Source organism: Solanum lycopersicum, chromosome 9 (assembly GCF_036512215.1).
Source record: "Solanum lycopersicum chromosome 9, SLM_r2.1".
NCBI classification, from domain to species: domain Eukaryota; kingdom Viridiplantae; phylum Streptophyta; class Magnoliopsida; order Solanales; family Solanaceae; genus Solanum; species Solanum lycopersicum.
In genome coordinates this window covers 29576747-29582590 of record NC_090808.1, presented here as the reverse complement: position 1 = coordinate 29582590, position 5844 = coordinate 29576747, and the positions used below count along the sequence as shown (strand labels likewise).

The 5844-nt window shown below is 32.2% G+C and overlaps 1 long non-coding RNA gene across 1 annotated transcript; it reads left to right on the top strand.

The window, feature by feature from the left end:
* The first annotated feature begins 3066 nt into the window (after positions 1 to 3066).
* Positions 3067 to 5212, top strand: LOC104649148 (uncharacterized). Its single transcript, XR_011211637.1, has 2 exons — positions 3067 to 4185; positions 4803 to 5212. It is a non-coding gene; the product is annotated as an uncharacterized lncRNA (long non-coding RNA).
* The last annotated feature ends 632 nt before the right edge of the window (positions 5213 to 5844 follow it).

Below are 5844 nucleotides of genomic sequence, written 5' to 3'. Positions count from 1 at the left end.
ATAATTCGGTATCGATATTTGAGTTCTCTCAAAATCATGCATTAAATGAAGCGTGTTGAACTACAAGTTGTCCTAAATTCTTAAATAGCCTGAGACATATAGGAAACTAGTCTCTGGGGTTCGTCCATAATTCTGAATGTCGGCACCAATTCCTTTTCTTATAGACGAATATGTGGTCGATAAAAATTGGCTTGGTAAATTTCAAGTTCCTCGAATTTCTTGCATCAATCCAGGTAAAATGAGGGACATTTGTTGACACCCAATTTTAAACCTACCTGATAAGAATTAGTTAACGAGTTTCTTAATTCTAAATGATTTGAAATAATTATATGTTTTAAAATCTAAAATGTTTTTTAAGTTACTGTAAATTAAATAATATCAGTCTGTATTTATTTTTTAGATAATATATAAGATTTACATAATTAAGTATATGATTAGAATATTTCTCAATCACCAAAAAAAAATTATTTTGAGTAGGTATTTTATTAGATTAGTTTAGTTTAAATTGTGCTAAAAGTTTTATGCTATTTGATTCACTAAATTATTTATTTTATTTCATTAAGTTTAAGAATTTTTTTAATTAATTTCATTTATTCGTCTTAGTCAAATTTACACAATTCGGCTAAAATTTTAATTTTGATTGGCTACGATGAAAATTCTTTGTCCATCTTAATCAATTTCAGCTAGTCTATTCCCAACACACAAAACCCCTCTTTTTTGTGAGATTTTATGACCCAAATTTGGGCCTTACCTTTAACATTTGTATCCCAATACCAAAAACCTCATCCCAATTTATAATTCCCCAGCCCACTTCGTTATTCCTCCAATGCGACCCATTATACTTAACGAAATGATTCCAATGGCGTCAATTCCACTGTTAATATAGACGGAAAGCAAGTATTTTCACACATCTTTTTCCTCTTTCTTCCCCCAGTATAATTTTGTACAAAGAACACTATGAGATGGTGAAATCTCGTGCGTCCGATCATTCTTATTCGAAATCAAGCGCTTAGATCTTTGTTCCATTGACGAAATGTACAATTTGTAAAAATTCCCAGCTGTCCAACCTAATCTCTAAAGGGATTACAAATATTGAATTTGTGATTGGTCCTGATTTTCCCCCATTTTCACAAAAGATCTCCTCTATTAAAGGCCCTTCTTATTTTTTGTTTGGGCAATGGGGGAAATATTTGAAAAGATTTTCGGGTAGAGAGATTTTTGTGAGGTAGGAAAATTTCTATATAAAAAATACAAGAATTTAAGAATATTATAAATTCATGTATAAGAAAATAGGAAGTTATTCGATTCCAGTATCTTAGAAAGCTAGTCAATGGTTTGAGTTCCAAATTTCCGCTAGGATTTCTTGTTCTTGGTTTTTCTTTCGTGGTGGAAGGACCACAATTGATAGCTCTATGTCTCTGTTCACTGTACCGGAAAAGGTATATAATCCCGCTTTTCCTACCATCTTTTCTTTAGTCTAGGTTTTCTTTTGATATGTTTAGTCGGTTGCATTTTCATAAAAGTTTAGCAATAATACAGATACCTTGTAGGATCAAGACTTTGGTTTTTCATGTGTAACGATGATTCCAGTGTGTTTGTAAGGGTGATCGAAGGCTGGTTTCCGACTATGGTTGCTCCTATCATCTTGGTTTTCATAGCATTGTTATGATCAGTTTCAAAATTACCTCGTGAGTCTTGGTTCGCGTCTGTGTTGTCATGCATCTGCCTGAATAATCAATTTTCGAGAGCATGTCTTTCATTCCTTACCATAAACTGATTTTATGATTTTGCTTATAATGCCCTTGTGGTCTTACTTCATAATATGACTCGTGTAATTAATTTTTTTTGCCTTCACGCTGTTCGAATTTTAGTCAAACAATGCATATATTTGCAATTCGAGTTGGCTAAAGTCTGAGTTTCTTGTTTTATCTTTCCAATCATAGTTTCGTGAGAGTTAAGTGTTTAGGTCATTTGAAGCTTCATTTCTTTGGTGTTAATCCTTCGTGGTATGGTATAGTAATTTCCCTAATTTCCCTTAATTTAGTTATGCCCCCTTGTGACTTCCCTTTGTAAACAAGGAAGCTAGTTCATGCTAATTTATTTTGTTGTAATGTGTGGAAATTAGTTCATGTCTTGTTGCTTTCTCGTAACGTGCAGTAAGAGGTCTCATATATTAATGTTATTAAATTTTAGGGGCTTTTACATGTTGAATGTGGGTCTCACCTAATTTGATTATTGTTAAGCTCATAGATGGACAACAACAAAATTTTCATTTCAGCTTGTTAGTAGGCTATAATGTGGTTATATATTTTTATTAATTTTCATTACTTTGATAAAAAAAGTTGTCTATTTATCTACTATTTTGGAGTCCTCGGATTGTATTTATTACTACCCATTTTAAGTCCTCATTGTCTCTTTTTGTATTGTATAATGTATTGTTTTTCCCTATTCATCCACCACGTTTGATGCCTATAGTGTCTTTTCGCCCTTTCAAGTGTTATGATCTGGAAGTTTGTGCATTGTGTTGATGTCAACTTATAGTGAGTTGTTTCTTCACATTAGTACAATTCTCGTTCAACTTGATTTTAATTACGATTTGTGTGTCATTGTTCTATAATATGGTCCTCTAAAGCCCTTGTTCTTCTAGTATTTTTGCCTGCAGTATCCGCAAGTTACGTACACTTTGCTATTATGTGTTTCCAGGTAGCTTAACTATGTTTAGCTCAAGCTAGTTCTCTAAGTAATAAATTTATTGAAGTACATAGTGTTGACACCCAATTTTGACCCTCACTAGTAGGAATCAGTTCATGAGCTTCATAAATTCTCTAACAATTTAAAATAATTTGTTTTTATATATTTTAATAAAAAAATATATAAAGTTTGAGTCATTTTTTGAATAGTTTTGTCATTTTCTTATAATTTTTAGGTTTATATATATATATATATATATATATATATATATATATATATATATATATATATGTTTATTCTAAGATCGCTTTAAAGTATTTTACTTCATTAACCAGTTTAGTTATATAATAGCTTTTTATTATTTATTGAGTTGATTATTTGATTTCATTAGAATAAAAGGATTATTAATTAGTCTATTGTTGTTGCGTCTTATTATAACTCAAATATTTTAACCCATATGTACAAAAGTGTTGGGCCCATGTTGAATTCCTTCTTTCCGATTCCTTTTCTTTTTCTCGACCCAGCGCACTCCTTATATCCCACCCAAACCCATTTTATAGAAAAAAGAAACCCATTCCCGTAAAGGCATAACAATAGCAACATCATGCAAACACCGTCGGATATTCTTCTACTATAAAAACAACAATGAAACCCAAAAAAAATCAAAGCCCTGTCCCGCAGCAACACCAATTCATGATCCAGCCCAAAGCGTCGACCCCAATCCTCCAACTTTCGTTAGTAGACGGAAGTTACACAGTGCTATACAAAGAATAAAGTTTCAGCACGCCTTTTTCTTACTAGTACAATTTCTCGTACGAACGTGTACAATTCTTGTGGCCACGAAGCATGCGTTTTCATCCTTTGAGGCTCGAGATTCAGCAACATTGCCTTCCCAGGTCAATGGGTCAATCTCGTCCCTCCCCCTCGCTTTAAATTCATTCGAAATAATTTCGCATTGGAAGAATAATGGTTTTCCGGATAAGATTTTGGATTTAGAATTTATAATGGGCTTGGGGAAAATCCGAATTTTATCCATCTTTTTCCAAAAATCGAAGACCTAATCCGACGAAATATAAGGCGTCTTCCTGTTCTTGAAAGGGGATTTTTTTTTGGAGAGGGAGATTTGAGAAAACATTGAGGGAGTGTTTTGGGAACTAATCTTCTTCTTTCTTTTATGGGATTTTTGCTGGAACAAAGGTTTGTCTTTTGTTGAAAAGAAACAGTGGAAAAAGATATATCTCATATAAAGAACAAAAGAAGAAGAAGCAAGTTAGGATATTTTTTCAGTAAGGCTCAAAGAATCACAACAAAAATAGTAGCTATATATAAACATTTAGCAAGTAGACTTTTTAAAGTCATATAAATTGGAAACGAAACTTCAAATCCTGTTTTAATTTTTCTTCGTTCATAAACACTCTAGAAGTTGCACTTTGGAAGTGGTGAAGTCGTGGTCTCCTTTGCTTGCCTGGTCCCTGTTTCGCTTTCACAAAGAAGGTAATAACCTTACTCTCACTCTGTTTTTTTTTTGGCTGAATGACTGCTCCATCCCTTTTGAATACTGGATTATATTCATGACTATCAAGCTTAGGATATTTGTTATACGTTGTAATCTGCATTGAGCATGTCTTGATATCTCGAGTTCTGTATTAGTTGTGTTTGTCCGCTTTAATTTTTTGCTTGTTCTTGAGTAATAATTTTTTATATGATGCTAGCTTAGAATAGTTCTTTTAGTGTCCTTCATAGTCATGATATCGATTAGTGTAGTATATGGCCTATTATTATAATAAATGTGACTAGTACTCTATTTCCCTCCCTCTTTCTTTTATTGTTTTTTTTCCATATTTTTTTCCATCTTATTTTTATTTTATTGATGGTTTTGCATATTTCTTTTCACCCTGCCATCTGTAGACATGCTTGGAAGACATATTAATGTAGTTGGGCATTGTAGACATTTATATGTATATATTTGTTAATCTTAATTAAATGTTGTCATTATCCAGTATGCTTTTGTGTGATTCCCGTTGGTGGAATCGTGTGTTTATGCAACTTGTTGTGCCAAAAAAAACATTTTTTGGGGTTAATAATTTTTTTCTCTCCTTGCATTTTGTAAGTTGGATTATGTAGTACTTCTCTTCATCTACTTTGTGGCATGTAAAATCCGCTTGAGTTCTCTACGAACTCTCCTTCTTCACATTTCGAGATATCCATCAAAGCTCAAAATTCCTTATCTAGTTAGCAAGACATGAAATCGATGAACAAGCCCCCAAATTGAAGAATCTGGAGACAATTGAAGAATTGAAGATTGGATCATTAGGACCCATATTTTATTTTTCCCTTCAAAATTATATTTTTTTTGTTGTTGGGACTAAGACCATTTGGTTATTTACATATTGTATTCTTATAATTTAAGATAGGTACAGGTGAAGTGGGCCAAAGGCCTAAACAAACGGTTTGAAAAACCCGAAAGCCCGTGGGTCAAAATTCCGGTCCAGGCAGACAGAACATGGGTTTGGGCCCAAAATATCTCTCTCTCTCTCTCTCTCCCTCTCTCCCTCTCTTATCTTATTACTTATCTGTTTTTATTTGTTGTTAGTTTAAAGTTCGAAAATTCCAAATCCCCGTCGAATACCATAACGTTTAGTAACATAAAATTAAACTAATTTTAAATAGTTTTAAAAAATATTTTTCAATTTATTAGTGTCGCTTAGATAAAATACTAAGAAACTCACTTTAAAACGATTTACAATAAATTTTATAAATTAGTTATTTTAGCCAAATGAGTTTGTTGTCGGATAACCGCAAGTTAGCGAACATTTTAGTTGCTTTCAAAACCTTCTTAAGACGTTCATAGGAATCCTTGACTTCATTTAAAGTTTTCAAAATTATTTTTCTTTTTAATTCTTTGATAACTGCGTTTTTCTTGATTCTTCTCAAAATTAAGTGATGATGACTCTATAAAGTTTAAAACTTTACGAAACATAAAATATTTTTCCTTTTTCGATAAAACATAAATGGCGACTCTACTGGGGACTATTGGAGGATTCTAACCTTTAAACTAACGTTATTTAGATATTTGTGATAAATTGTTTACTTGTTTAGTTTACCTTAGTTTTGAAACTTTTGAATTTTAATGGCATTCTTCCGTCAAACGAC